Source organism: Canis lupus, chromosome 24 (genome assembly GCF_048164855.1).
Source record: "Canis lupus baileyi chromosome 24, mCanLup2.hap1, whole genome shotgun sequence".
Classification (NCBI taxonomy): Eukaryota; Metazoa; Chordata; class Mammalia; order Carnivora; family Canidae; genus Canis; species Canis lupus.
In genome coordinates this window covers 22,262,623-22,278,596 of record NC_132861.1, presented here as the reverse complement: position 1 = coordinate 22,278,596, position 15,974 = coordinate 22,262,623, and the positions used below count along the sequence as shown (strand labels likewise).

General features: G+C 35.6%; 1 protein-coding gene and 1 long non-coding RNA gene across 6 annotated transcripts in view; one reads left to right on the top strand and one right to left on the bottom strand.

The window, feature by feature from the left end:
* Nucleotides 1-8,260, top strand: LOC140615890 (uncharacterized). Its single transcript, XR_012016398.1, has 2 exons — nucleotides 1-146; nucleotides 7,950-8,260. It is a non-coding gene; the product is annotated as an uncharacterized lncRNA (long non-coding RNA).
* The window catches only part of CLCN3 (chloride voltage-gated channel 3), an 88,120-nt gene that overhangs the window by 52,700 nt on the left and 19,446 nt on the right, over nucleotides 1-15,974 (bottom strand). The gene's annotated exons all lie outside the window — the stretch shown is intronic.

Sequence of the window (15,974 nt, the reverse complement as noted above, 5' to 3'; positions counted from 1 at the left end):
GGCTACAATCTAGCAAGGCTTAGAGGCGGAACAGCCTTCTTAATCAGGTCCTGCTACGTATGATGATGACTAAGCTCCAAGTACAACAGACAAAACTGGTTTGAGAATTTTAAAGCACTCACAATACAGCTTCTATAACATCAGTGGCAAGTACAGTAAAACAAAAGAAACATTCTTTTCCATTTTAAGATAAATGTAAGGGAAACAAAGTATGTAATACGGCAATGTGAAAAGGAAATACTGGATGTGGACAATGCCCCTTTTTATTTCTGATGTAGAAAAATGGGAGGAACATACTAGTAAGAGTGTATGGTTTTATTATAAAAATTCTCATTAAAATTTTAATTTAAAATTGGGTTTAAAAGTCTATTCTTAATTATCAGAAATGTACTACAGACTTCTGTAGATTAAAAAATTTAGTAACTGAACAGCTGATTAGTGTTTTATCGCCCTAATCCCCTCCAACAGCCTCTTGTTTCCTTCCTTCAAGGAGCTAGCTAGTAAGACATTCTAGCTTTTGAGAAGAAAACTTAACATACCAAATAACTTAGCTATTACTTGTGAAATTATGCCAAAAGGTTTACTACATAGGAGATTTCTCTCTCTCTCTCTCTCTCCTATCCTACTTTTCCTACCTCACGAAGATTTTGTGCTCTCAGGAAAAAAAAAAAGGCTTTTAGTAAAATGTGTCTCAAAGTATTCTCCAACAGTCTCTTCACTAAAAATTTTTATGAAATTCAGAAATAAAGTAACTCTTTTTGTTTCAATCTATTATTCCTAAATTAAAAAAAAAAAAAGCTGACGCTCATTTGAGTTCACATTTTTACAGCTTCTCTGAGGTGATTCCTCTGGACTAGGAGATTCTTCTGAAATAAGTTATGTTGCTGCAGTGCCACTAACTAAAAATGTTCTATTGGCTAGTAGCAATACCATAGGACTAAGGGTTTCTGTAAAATCTGTTTTCCTAAGTATTGAATGAGCCAATCTTTAAGGTCCACTCCAAGTCAAGGCATTTGTATAAGAACTAGAGTAAGAGAAGGAAAGGACTCAAGTGGCAGTAAAAAGAAGAGAGTAATTCTATTTGTCTGGTACATTACAGTTATTTGGGATCCTTTTTTAAATTAGTTTAAATAAAGTTTTATATTTCAAAAAGTTTGAACCTCAGAGAAAACTAGCCCTTCTTATAAAATCTGACCTGATTTGGGAAAAAAGGATTTTAAGAAAGAAATACAGGCTAGATAAAAGACTACAATAGGAATATTTTATTTAATTCTGATTTTGGCTATTAACATTTACTATAAGACTATGTATGAAAAAAAAAAGACTGTGCGTGGTTTTTTTTTCCCTGTTTTCTGTATTTTTCAAATTTTCTTAGGTTTTTTTTTTTTTAAACAAGTTTTGACAGTGAGCTAATTTTACCAAATTAACTAAATGTAAATTTCTTCCTTTGAGGTCCTTTGGTATATAAATTCTACTGTTTTAAGACTTTTAAAAAATACATGCTATATAGCATTCATGAATAACTTAGTTTTTATGATACTATTGTTCCATACCTTTATACAAAAAAATTTATCTGTAAATTTTCCTGGTATTTGTAGGCACTCTCTTAACTTGTTTTTCCTGATTTACAACTAAGTCTTAAAGGAAAAATGAAAATTATAGCTACCTAGCACTAACTAGAAGAAGAATACCTTCCCTATAAAATATACTGACCATGTTGCATAAGTAAGTTGTGTGATGTAAGTCCAAAATTTTGAATTGTCTTTAAAGAACAAAACTTTGGGGACGCCTGGGTGGCTCAGTGGTTGAGCATCCGCCTTTGGCCCAGGGTGTGATCCCGGGGTCCTGGGATCGAGTCACACATCAGGCTCCCTGCATGGAGCCTGCTTCTCCCTTTGCCTGTGTCTCTGCCTCTCTCTGTGTCTCTCATGAATAAGTAAATAACATCTTTAAAAAAATAAACAAAACTTCATGTAAGAGAATATATAATATATAAACTGTATTTGTATAGTTAAGTCTAGAATGAGACACACCAAACTCCTAATGATTGTTATCACTGAGGAAGGAAAGAAATAGAAGAGAGGATCATTGTACATTTGGTATTTATGTTTTAAATTTTAAACAAATGTATTACTTCCTATTGGAATTTTTAATAATTATTCTACTTTTGTAATAAAAAATCTAAAAGTCAAAAAAAATTTCAAAAGTAAACACATCTCTCATGCTTAAGGGGGCCATGGCTATGCTTCTGCTTATGGTAAAGGAATTATTACTCAGGCTAAAGTGCTCTCCAATTAAACTTTAGGGAAGGGCACATAGATTGGAAGGTGTGGCAAAAGAGGACTTTGACACAGTTTAGGTATTATCAGATTAATAAACTGAATTACAGTCAGCATGGGGCTCAAGTGGAAAGAGAACAAAAGACAAATTTAAGAATTCAGTCACAGCTGGGAGGTTCCACAGGGGATGATACTCTGAATGCAAGGTCTGAAAAACAAAAACACTAAGTGGCAACACAACAAAGGACTTGAACATTCAGAAGAGGGGAGGGCATCAGGGTAGTAGCTCAGTCGTTGGGGTCTGCCTAAGGCTCAGGTTATGGTCCCTGGGTCCTGGGATTAAGCCCAGAATCAGGCTTCCTACTCAGTGGAGAAACTGTGTCGTCCCTCTCTTCTGCTCATGCTCTATGTCTCTCTCAAATGAATAAATAAATCTTTAAAGAAGATTCAGAAGGGGAAGATACTTCTACTTCCAAATGCATCCTCAACTGATGTGGAATTTCAGATAAACCACAACTTCTCCTAAACCATCCCTAAATCAGGGATGTAGAATAGATGACTACGGTATTCTAACTATGCATATATAACCACAGTATTACAATGTTCAATCTTCAAGTCCCTTCTAACACACATGATCCAAGAAATCTACAACATTAGAAGTACTTAAAAAATGGGGGTGTCTGGGTGGCTCAGTCTGTTAAGTGTCTGCCTCTGGCTTAGGTCAGGGTCTCAAGAGTCCTGGGATCAAGTCCCACATTGTGATCCCTGCTCAGTGGGGAGTCTGCTTCTCCCTTTCCCTCGCCTCTCCCTGTGTGCTCGGTCTCCTTCTCTTGTGCTCTCTCAAAAATAAATAAAATATTTAAAGAAAGAAAAGACATTTTTTTTTGCCTTTAGATCTAACTACCAAATTTACAGAAAGTAACAGGAAACAGTAACATGTTAAATGACAGCTCAGAACATAATCAGGAACACCCAAACTGGGAAACAAATGACCTGATTTCTTCAACAAATATATAGTAAGGGTAAAAAAGGAAGGGGGGGGGGACCTATAGAATTAAAACAAAAGACTTAAAAGATATGCCAATTTCAAAGTATATTTTTTATGAAATAATTGAAGAAATGTAAAATCACAGGATATGTGATTTTATACAGTTATATTTTAGATGTGATATTTTAGATGTGATAATAGCCTACAAAAGAATTCTTATCTTTTAGAGGTATGTAATGAAATATACAACTGTACAATAGTTAAAAAGGAAAAAAACATTTTATTCAGGACTACTGCAAAAGGGGAAAAAGAGATCTCCATATAGAAAGTGGCTTAATTCACAATACAAGAAAACAGTGGGAATTAACAGCCAAGGAGAAGGTATGGGGGGGTGTTCAGTAGATGAAAAATTACTAAGAGGAAACATCTGGGGTAAGAAGGATTCTGGCTAAACAGATCTAACAAGATTCTTGCTGAAGGCAGCCCAGGGTGATAGGATATCACCTGGAAGATTGTGGGGGCTAAGGAACCCAGGGGTGTTGAAGGTACAGAATTTTAGCTAAACCAAGCTTATCACCAAAACTGAGCAATACAAAAAAACAGACACATAAGACCAAAGTTGAGAACCCATTCGGAAGAGAATCCAGATGAGCATGACTAAAGTTTGATCAAGGTGAGTATCAGTGTGTATGTTTTTTTAAAAAAGATTTTATGTATTTATTCATGAGAGACACAGAGAGAGGCAGAGACACAGGCTCCATGCCCTGGTCTCCAGGATCACGCCCTGGGCTGAAGGCAGCGCTAAACCACTGGGCCACTGGGGCTGCTCCTCAGTATATCTATCTAAAATGATATGATGTTTCAGATGTATCTCAAATTAATAGAAAGTAGTAGAGATGAAGCAAAATTATCCATGAATTGATAATTATTAAGTGTTGAGAACAAAAACATCTCTTCCCTATACCTTTGTCTATGTTCTAAATTTTCTATAATAAAATACTTTTTTTATAAGTAAAATCACTTGTATGATATAAACATTAACAAATAATTACATCCTTTCCTCTCAAACTTAATATATTGCTACTAGAAATGTCAAATGAACTTTAGTTTACATTCCATTAAGTATAGTTGCTTTACATTTACATTTGACACACCAAATGGCATTAAACTTTAACTTGTGTTGTCAATTCTCCTCCCAGAGCAAAAGCATCAGAGGAAAAAAAAAAGAGGTAGTAAAGCTTTCACGAAAGATAATAAAGTCAAGCTACACAGCTGCAAAGCTACTGCAGCACAAAAAAAAGAGAACGTGCAAATTCTTCAGACATGACAAGCCAAAAAATAAACTGAAAAAACACAGAATGTTTTTGCAATATTCATACCTCACAAACATAAAGCATTTCGTTCTCAACATGGCTATCTGGTTACCCAAATAATGTATCTTAAGATGAAAAACATGAAGAAAAGTATCTGTCATAAACATCATACAATGAATCACTTTCTCAAAGTCAGATCCAAAAAAATTAAAAAAAAAAAAAAAAAGAACCAAAATGGCCAATATTTTTAATGTCTAAGCAAAATCCTTTTCTAGAAATTTGTCAAGGGCTATCTGAGTAGCACAGTTGATTAAGTGCCTGACTCATGATATAGGCTCAGGTCATGACCTCAGGGTTGTTAGATCTAGTCCTATGTTGGGCTCCAAGGTCAGCACGGTCTGCTTGAGAGTCTCTGTCTCCCTCTGCCCCTCCCCCAACTCTTTCTCTAAAATAAATAAATAAATCTTAAAATTTTGTCAGATATCCTTATGCATGTATACAAACTGGTATAAAGACTGAATAAAAGACTATATTAAGATTTCTAAGTTTTAGAAATACTGAAATGCAAACATAACAATATGTACATTAAGTGTAAATACACTAAAATATTGTAACTAAAGGATAAATACTACTGCATTGGATTTTTAAAAGCCAACTATGTAATTATAAGAGTATCAGCTAAAACATACCAATGTAGAAAGGCTGAGAGTAAAAGGATTAAAAAAAATAAGAGTATGCAATCCCTAATCCAAAGAAAACTGGGTAGCTATGATATCAAAGGGCATTTTATAGAAAATAGTATAATTGGAAAGAAAATGACTTCAAAGGAAAAGTAGGGGGGTTCAATTCACCAGAAGATATGACCTAATAACTTGAACTCTAAGTAAAAGCAAAAATTTACAGAATGACAAGAAGCTGTAGTAGATAAGTCTACAAATACAGAGAAAAATTTTAATGCATTGCTATTGAATACCTGATGGAAACAAACAAGGAGAGGGGCACCTGGGTGGCTCAGTGGTTGAGCATCTACCTTTGGCTTGGGTTGTGATCCCAGGGTCCTGGGATCGAGTCCCACATCAGGCTCCCTGCAAGGAGTCTGCTTCTCCCTCTGCCTATGTCTCTGCCTCTCTCTCTGTGTCTCTCATGAATAATTTTTTTTTTAAATCTTTAAAAAAAAAAAAAAAAGAAACAAAGAAAAATCAGTAGGGAAACTAGAGATTTCAACAGTAAAGTAACAAACTTTACATGATGGACACATAATGAAAAACATTAACCAAAAGCTTCACATTACATACTCTCCATAGCATAGGTGAAACACTGACATAAAAAGACTTTCTCCCAGGCCATAATGCAAGTCTCAAAAAATTTCAAAACATCAATATTACACTATATATATTCTTTGACAATAATGCAATAATGTTCAAGATCAACTTGAAATAACAAGGAATTCATCATGTTTGGAAATTATTTTTAAATAAATTCTAAGTCAAAATAGATATCATTATGGAAGTTACAAATTGTTTTTAATTTGTAATAATGATAATAAAGGCATATGACATGGAAATAAAAATATTGGGAGGAACACTGATAGTTTTAAATGTATTCACCTAAAAAGAAGCTTAAAATTAAGAAGCTAACGTTTCATTTCAGTTAGAAAAAAAAAATACAAAACAGCAAAATAAACCCAAAGAAAGAACAAAATATGATCAGAAATTAATGAGGCAGAAAACAAATACAAAAAAAAAAAAAAAAAAAACCTCCCCAAACAAAGGCAATGCTAGTCTATTGGAAAGACTGAGTGATAAATCTAGAGTGACACTGATAATAAGATAAGGAAGGGGAAAAGGAGGGGAGAAGAAGACAGAATACAAATAACCATTATCAGGAAGAAAAAGACTATGGAACCTATAGGCATTCAAATGACTTTTTTTTTTTTAATTTTTATTTATTTATGATAGTCACACACACAGAGAGAGAGAGAGAGAGGCAGAGACACAGGCAGAGGGAGAAGCAGGCTCCATGCACCAGGAGCCCGACATGGGATTCGATCCCGGGTCTCCAGGATCGCGCCCTGGGCCAAAGGCAGGCGCCAAACCGCTGCGCCACCCAGGGATCCCTCAAATGACTTTATAGCAATAAAATTGAAAAATAAAAAGGCAAATTTTGAAAAACTACAATTTATCAAACTGACCTAGAAGGAAGTAGAAAATCAGAATAGTGCTATAACTATTAAAGAATTTGAAACATACTTTAAAACCTTCCTACAAAGAAAATTCTAAGCCTAGAGTTTCATTGGCATATTCTATCAAAATTTAGGAAGAAATAATAATGCCAGTCTTTCATAAACCATGCCAGAGACTAGAAAATGAAGGCATCATCTACAACTCACTTTATGAGGGGAATATAACCTTGATACCAAAATGAGAACAGTATGACAAAGGAAAGCTACCTGTGATCTGTTATGAACAGATGCAATAATCCTAAACAAAACTGAACCAAATCCAGCAATTTATATATAAAAGAAAAACCCAAAACGTTAATACATCAATGATCAAATTAAGTTTATACAAGGAATACAATTGGGTTTAAGCATCTGAAAATCAACTATTTATTAATATAAAAAAAAGGAGACACAAATCAAATGATCATCTCAAAAAATGGAAGGAAAATGATAAATTCAACAATTCACAATTTTAAATTGTATATTAAGTCAACTAGGAATGGATATAAACCTGTTTACTCTGATAAAAGATAACAAAAACATCCAGATTAACATCATACTTAAATTTGGAGGTAAAATTTCAGGATCAGAACAAGATAAAAGACACTGGGCAATTGCCATTTCCATTCAACTGTTTACCAGAGTCCTAAGCAGTACAGTCAAGCAAGAGGAGAAGGGGTAAGGAAAACTATAAAGAACAGGAAGAAACAAAATGGTCACTATTTGCCAATGATATGACTATTCTTAAAAGACATCACAAGAGGTCAGTATAATTAGAGTTATGCAAGGTTTATGAATTTTTAAAAATCAATATTCAAAAGCTGTATTTCAAAATATGCCAGCAGACACAATATTAAATTTAAAAATAAAACTAGCACTAAATACTAGTAGCATTATAAAAATCACCCTGGAATGAGTGTAACAAATAATGAAGACAAAGGTCACTAGGAATGACTAAAACTTAATTGGAAGACATTTAAAAAGATTCAAGTATATACAGAAGTATACCATGTTCATGAATTAGACTGATCTACAGACTCAATTAAATGCCAATCAAAAACCTGAAAGTAAAAAAACCCTGAAAGTAGACTTTACCTCTGTTTTGACATTAGTCTGTACTTTCTAAGTGATTAATTTCTTCTTTCCAGCTTACCATTCAACTCAGGCAAAAGACCCAATGGGGAAAGCATCTTATAATGGGAACTGAAAGTACCCCTCAGGCAATAACAACTGCCCTGACACCAGCAAGACCCCACATTTTTTACACCAAGAAAATGATGGACCTGACCGACCTTTAAGGCCCACATGCATGTATGTACCCATCAACCTCTGTCTCATATTTTTCTTATATAAACCTATAAGAATTTTCTGCACTTTGGAGATACTCTTTGAAACAGCAGTCCATTATCTTCCTGGTGTTGGCTTAATTGAAATAAAATCCCTTCTTGTTTTACCATCATTTGTCTCACTGTCTTTGAATTTTGTCAGTGATGAGTGGGTGGCCAAATCTGGTCTGGAACCCCTGAAGCCAGGTGCTCCTGTATAGCTTGGGCCCTAGTTACAAACCCAACAGGCATTTTTATGACAAATTACACTAACATTTACAAAGAAATAAAAGGGCCCACGAATAATCAAGATAATCTTTTTTTTTAAATCAAGATAATCTTAAAGATAAAGTGAAAGAACTTACTTTACCAGATACTAAGACTGTTTTAATCACAGTAACATTATAAACAGAATGAATGCTTTTGGCATACAGCTACATAAACAAACAAACCCATCACACAGAATAGTCAAGAAATAGACCCTCCTATATATGAGCCTTGATATATAGCAGATGTTGCACTGGAGAAGAATGAGTAAAAAATGATTTTGCTCCAAAAAAAAAAAAAAGATTTTGTTAGTAACTGGCATTAGAACCGGCTGTGTAAATGAAAAAAAAAAAAAAAAATTAAATACACCCTAATCCATTCACATACACATACACCACTTAGGTAATTATAGACCTAAATGTGAAATGCAAATAAAACTCATACAAAATAATACAGGAAAATACACCCATGATCTCAGGGTAGGGAAACTTTTCTTAAGACGCAAAAAGCATTAGCCATAAAGCAAGATTAACACAGAGGACCACATTACAAGTAAGAATATTTGTTCATAATTTGTCCATTAGGAGAATGCTACAGACTGAATGTTTGCTTGTATCCCACCAAATTTTTATGTTGAAAGTTAATCCCCGATGTGATGGTATTTTGATGTGGGACCTTTGGGAGATGATTAGGTCATGGTCAGGAATGGAATTGGTGCCCTTATAAAGTTCCCTCAAGGACACACCAAAAAGATGGCAGACTGCAAATTGGAAGCAACTCCTCCTCACCAGACACTGAGTCTGAAAGTGTCTTGTTATTAGACTTCCCAGCCTCCAAAACTGTAAGAAATAATCTATGAGCAATATATAAAACTGAAAACTGTGTTTGTTGTTTAAGCCACCATCCAGTCTATAGTATTTTTGTTATAGCAGCTCAAATAGACTATAGCAGAAAATGAAACAGCACCGACAGAACAGAAAATATTTATAACATGACCAACAAAAAGCTTGTATATAGAAAATAAAGAATCTTGGGATCCCTGGGTGGCACAGCGGTTTGGCGCCTGCCTTTGGCCCAGGGCGCGATCCTGGAGACCCAGGATCGAATCCCACATCGGGCTCCCGGTGCATGGAGCCTGCTTCTTCCTCTGCTTGTGTCTCTGCCTCTCTCTCTCTCTGTGACTATCATGAATAAATAAATAAAATCTTTAAAAAAAAAGAAAAAAAAGGAAAATAAAGAATCTTTACAAATTTCTCAGATGCATCAATAGAAAAACAAGAAAATGACTTAAATAGCTACTTCAAAAAGTTTTTAAATGGCCAATTAGCATGAAAAAATGTTCAACCTCCTTGGCGACCAAGGAAATGCAAATTAAAACCACAATCTGAATCCATTACATAGACAACAGATGGACAAAATTAAAAGTGTGACAATAGGGACGCCCGGGTGGACGATTTAGTGCCTGCCTTCCCCGGATCGAATCCCACATCAGGCTCCCTGCATGGAGCCTGCTTCTCCCTCTGCATATGTCTCTGCTCCCCCTCGTCCCTGTGTCTCTCATGAATAAACAAATAAAATCTTTAAAAAAATAATAAATAAATAAAAAATAAAAGTGTAACAATATCAAGAGGTTGGTGAATGTGGGGCAAAGGAAGTTCTTGTACATAGCTCACCCAAGTGTGAACTGGAACACCACTACAGAAAACATAACTTATGCTCCAACAGTTCACTCCAGATGAAATTTATGCATGTATCCACCAGAGCAAATGCAAAATATTAAATTCTGCCCATAATTGCCAAAAACTGCTGATAATTCAAAGATCCATCAGTATTAAAATAAACAGGTAAACTGTGGTATATTCATAAAAAAGAATAATACAATCTAGAGCAACATGGCAACAAATACCTACTGCCTGCAATACAAAAGATTCTTGAAAACTACATTGCATAAATGCAAGCAAGAAATACATACCATATAATTCCATTTATGTAATAATCTGTAATTTTCCAAAACTGCCAAAACATTCCAAAAGTGCTAAATTATAATTTTAAGGATATATACTTAGCTCATTGAGTCATAAAGTAAAGCAAAAACAACAAAAAACTAGACAAAGAGAAAATTGTATTTACCTCTAGGGAAAGGAAAAGAATTGTGATTGTTAAGGTACATGGAGGAGGCTTCTGAAGTATGGTAATGATTTTTTTTTTTTTTAATAGACTTACTTATTTTAAAGAGAGAGAGAGCATGTGCATGTACATGAAGGTGATGAGGGGCAGAGGGAAAGAATCTTTCAAGCAGCCTCCCCCTCCCTGAGGTCCAGGCAGCCTCAATCTCATGATCCAAGAGATCATAACCTGAGCTGAAACCAAGAGTCAGATGCTCAACTGACTGAGCCACCCAGGCGTCCCAATGCTTTATTTTCTTAACCTGGTTGTGCTGCAAAAGTGCCTGCTCTGTGATAACTCATTAAGCGGTATAATTATGCTGTATGCATTTTTCTGATATGTGAAATTGAATTTCGCAATTCAAGTCTTTGAGTTAGAAATTTATTCTATCTTTAATTCTATTAACATCTAATGTGGATTTATTATTTTTTGCTTCCCTACCCTAAACCACTCTAGTTTAATCTTATTTACAGTATCAATCAGTTAACAGAAAACGAGTTTGTAAATTTCTACGTTAACTCTTCTTTGTCCTAAGCACAGTTTCTTCCAAGGAATTTCCTCTAAATGACAGTATTTTGGAAATGTTTAAACAGATCCATAGACTCCCCATGATTTTATGTATTTACATCAGTGTAGGATTTTATAGGCTTAGCACATAACTCCTGAAAGTTTTTTCAAGTAGAATTCTTTTTTTTTAAGATTTATTTATTTATTTATTTATTTATTTATTTATTCATGAGAAACACAGAGAGAGAGAGGGGGGCAGAGACACAGGCAGAGGGAGAAGCAGGCTCCATGCAAGGAGCCTGATGTGGGACTCGATCCCGGGTCTCCAGGATCACACCCTGGGCTGCAGGTGGCGCAAAACCACTGTGCCACCGGGGCTGCCCTCAAGTAGAATTCTTAATGGGAACCACAACACAAAAGATGATTTAACCATATTTTCTCAATTCTCCCAAGAACAGTTCATAGGTTATGTTCTGCATGCACAGGAGAAATGTTAATTTATTACTTCAAGACATTATGGTGAGAGATGTAGAATACATACATATAGCAATTACTCCTTAACTTAATTTCAGTTCACTTTCTGTGGACTTTTAAAAAAATAATTTTTTTATAAAGCAATGACAATAACTATAGGTGATATTTGAGGTATAAATAATCAGGTTCTATATATTACAATCAAGGTTCTATATATTACAATCAAAACTAAGCTCATTTCTTTCTAGTGACTTTTTAAAAAGATTATTTATTATTTTAGAGAGAAAGAGAGCATAAACGTGTGTATGTGCTGGGGGGCAGAGAAAGAGATAGAATCCCCACTGAGCGCACAGCCCAAAAACCCTGGGATAATGACCTGACCCAAAACCAACAGTTGGACACTTAACTGACTGAGCCACCCATGATCCTGAGAACATGACCTGAGCCAAAATCAAGAGAAAGGCAAGCTACTGAGCCACCCATGTGCCCTGTCAAATTCAAATTTATTTTTTTAAAGATAGATTTATTTATTTGTTTGTTTGTTTATGACAGACACACAGAGAAAGAGGCAGAGACACAGGCAGAGGGAGAAGCAGGCTTCATGCAGGGAGCCCGACATGGGACTCGATCCTGGGTCTCCAGGATCACACCCTGGGCCGAAGACGGCGCTAAACCGCAGGGCCACCGGGGCTGCCCCAAATTCAAATTTAGAGCAAGTGCCTCATTACTAGAACAACGCCATCAATGTTATCTCTACATGCCAGATAAAACAGTAAGACAACATACACAAATATAACCTTTAAAACACTGTAGCAAAGTCAGATCATCCTAACTCAGAATACATTTCTTGGATTTCTAAATCCTACCACAACTTTACACTAAGTAATTTCTTTTTGCCTATAAATCTACATACAAGGATACTATATTTACTTAAAACCTACTCCTGGTTTACTTTATTAATGTTCTCTACCTGCAGTTGTTATCAAAAAACTGTTATTCTTATTCACAGAAAGCAACCAACTCCAACTATCTCAGCAGCATTCAGACTTTTTACCTTACCAACAATTCAATCACCAACCACTGAACATGGTGTCTAGCCCAAAAGGAGCCTAATAGTTATTTGCTGAATGGAATATGCATAGAATTGAGTCTTGAAAAAAAATACCAAAATTACCAGTAATCTATAGGTAGTAGGATTAAGAAAGATTTTCATTTACTACCTTATATTTTTATCATTCACATTTCCTACAATAAACAGACTTTGCTTTTATTATTTAAAAGTTAACTCTTCCCATCTCATTTTTTTTTTTAAACTTTATTTTGGACTAATTTTAGATTTACAAAAAGTTGCAGAGACAGTAGAAAGAGGTCCTATATATCTCCCACTCCATTTCCTCAACTATTAACATCTTGTATTTCCATGGTACATTTGTCTAAACTAAGAAACTGACAGTGGTACATTACTATTAAGTAAACTCCAGACCTCATCTAAATTTTACCAGTTTTCTCTTTCTATTCCAGGTTTCTTTTTTTTTTATTTTTTTTAATTTTTATTTATTTATGATTGGCACACAGTGAGGGGGAAGAGAGGCAGAGACACAGGCAGAGGGAGAAGCAGGCTCCATGCACCGGGAGCCCGACGTGGGACTCGATCCCGGGTCTCCAGGATCGCGCCCTGGACCAAAGGCAGGCGCTAAACCGCTGCGCCACCCAGGGATCCCCTATTCCAGGTTTCAATCCAGGATACCACAATGTACTTACTTAACATGTCTCCCTAAACTCCTCTGGCCTACGACAATTTCTCAGTCTTTCCTTATTTTTCATGATCTTGACTGGTTAAGTATCCTGCAAAACAAGCCCCCCCGCCTGCCCCTGGTCCTAGTCCAGGTTTGTCTATTGTTTCTCTCGTGGTTAGAGTGGAATTATGGGTCTTCGAAAAGAACACAAAGGTAAAGGGCCCTTCCTGTCACATTTTAGGTGTATGTAATATCCATATGACATCACTGATGACATTAACCTTCATTACTTGGTTCTAACAGTGTTTGCCAGGTTTCACCATGCAAAGTAACTATTTTCCCCTTCTTTTCTTACTCTATTCTTTGGAGGTAAGTCACTATTGTCTAGCCCACCCTTAAGGGAGAAGGAAGTAGGAAATAAGCTCCTCCTCCATGAGGGGAGAATATTTACATAAATCATTTAGAATTCTTCTAAAAGGGAAACTTGACTCTTTTCCTCCATTTATATCAATTTATATCATTTACATCACATATACATGCTCATTTATATTTATTTTACACTTTGGTCACAATACAATAATTGTGCACTATTTATTTTGTTGCTCAAATCATTCCAGTTTGAGCCGTTTGGAGCACTTTCAGGTTAGTTCCTGTGTTCCTTGCACAATCCCTCATCCTTCTGTTTTTTGACACCTCCTTACTTCTGGTACTACACATAATCTGGGCTCTTCTTATATATTCCCTGTCCAATTTTAGAATCAGCATCTCTCCAAGTCAATCCATTATTAAGTCCTGGAGTTAACCGTTTAAGATTTTTATGAATCCAGGGTAATCTATCTGAATGTCATGATGTAATCTGAAAGGTGTACAAAGTGTAATTAAGTTTAAACTTTAAGTACCCAAGCCAAACTTGCCACAAAGGACTCTGATACATAACAGCAACACTTCCACCATTCCTTTTACTATACTTTTTAATTTCCAAAACTGAACTGAGTAGGGTGCATAGAATAGATATTTTGCATCCATTTTTCAGATGAGAAAACAGAAACAGAAGTGATGGCAGGGGCACTTGGGTGGCTCAGTTGGTTCAGTGTCTGCCTTCAGCTCAGGTCATGATCCCAACGTCCTGGGACTGAGTCCCACATCAGGCTCACTGCTCAGCATGGAGGTGGCTTCTCCTTCTCTTTCTCCCTCCGCTACTGCCCCCTGCTTGCTCTCCCTCTCTTTCTCTCAAATAAACAAATAAATTAAAAAAAAAAAAAAAAAAGAACTGATGACAATCAGTAACATCAAGGAGCCAGATACTGTTACAGCCATCCTGTGCTTTCTTTTTCTCAGACAACACCACCAGTGTGCTGGGTCCCTGTGCAATACAGCTATAACAATATGAGTATACGCATAGTTCCTGCTACTTCACTGAACGTCCCACTGCAGGCTTCCTGGGTATCCAGTTAAACCACAATTTTTCTCTAAATAGCCATTATTGGTTCAATAAATAAAAAGGAAAAAATACTCCTAAGAATAATTCCAGATGATTGGCAAATATGTTAGTTTTTTTTTACAAAACAGCAACCTTTTAACGAGCTTCTGTTATATGCATGCCAATATATTAGGCATTGTGAGAAGAGGGATAAAATAAACAGCATAGGGGGGGATCCCTGGGTGGCTTGGCGGTTTAGCGCCTGCCTTCGGCCTGGGGTGCAATCCTGGAGTCCTGGGATCGAGTCCCACGTCGGGATCCCGGCATGGAGCCTGCTTCTCCCTCGGCCTGTGTCTCTGCCTCTCTCTCTCTATGTCTATCATGCATAAATAAAATCTTAAAAATAAATAAATAAATAAAATAAACATATATGGCTATCCATGATATACTAATATTCTGTCCTCCCCAAAGGGCACAAATAAGGGAAATAAGATTGCTCATCAAAGGTTAAGATACATAATCATAATCATAATGGATCAGCTCTAAACAAAACTAAGAAGACATCAAAAATAAATGACATACAAGCCAAGAAGATTTATTGGTATAATTATACAGAAAGAAAGTGCAATTTAATCTAGGAGGGCAAGCTATAAAGAAAAAGACAAATAAAGTCAGAAAACAAACACAGTAAAAGCAATACAATTTACTACATAGGAGGGGACCCTACCCCAAAAAGCCTGGTAAGGCCTTCTAGAGGGAGTGAGGTCTAACTTGAGAAGTAAAGTACAGGTAATAATTGGCATATGGGCAAAGGAAACATGTACAAAGACCTGGAGATATGGCAGCTGGGCACAAGCCCAACCCTAACATTTACATTCTTGCCCAGAGTAAGAATAAAAAGGAAGACCCATTTGCCATGTGATTAAATATTTAAAAGTTATAAAGCAAGCCAGAAAGCTATTAAAGAAATATATTATATCCTTCTACATTGACAAATATACGTTATAATGACTTGTAACTTTCAGCTCAGTTTTATAGATCTGCAGCCAAACTGGTGACAATTTGGAAAACACTACAAAGCGTGAAGAAAATTAAAAGCACTCAAATTCCATCACCAAGAGAAAAATCATTATTTATCTAAAGTTATGTGGACACATATATATTTTAAGAAAATTATATCACATTACATATAAAGATTTTGCCCTTTTAATATAAGCCCTTCTACTCTTGTAGCTTATAATACAAGTCTCCTTATTCAGTTACCAAATATGCATTTTG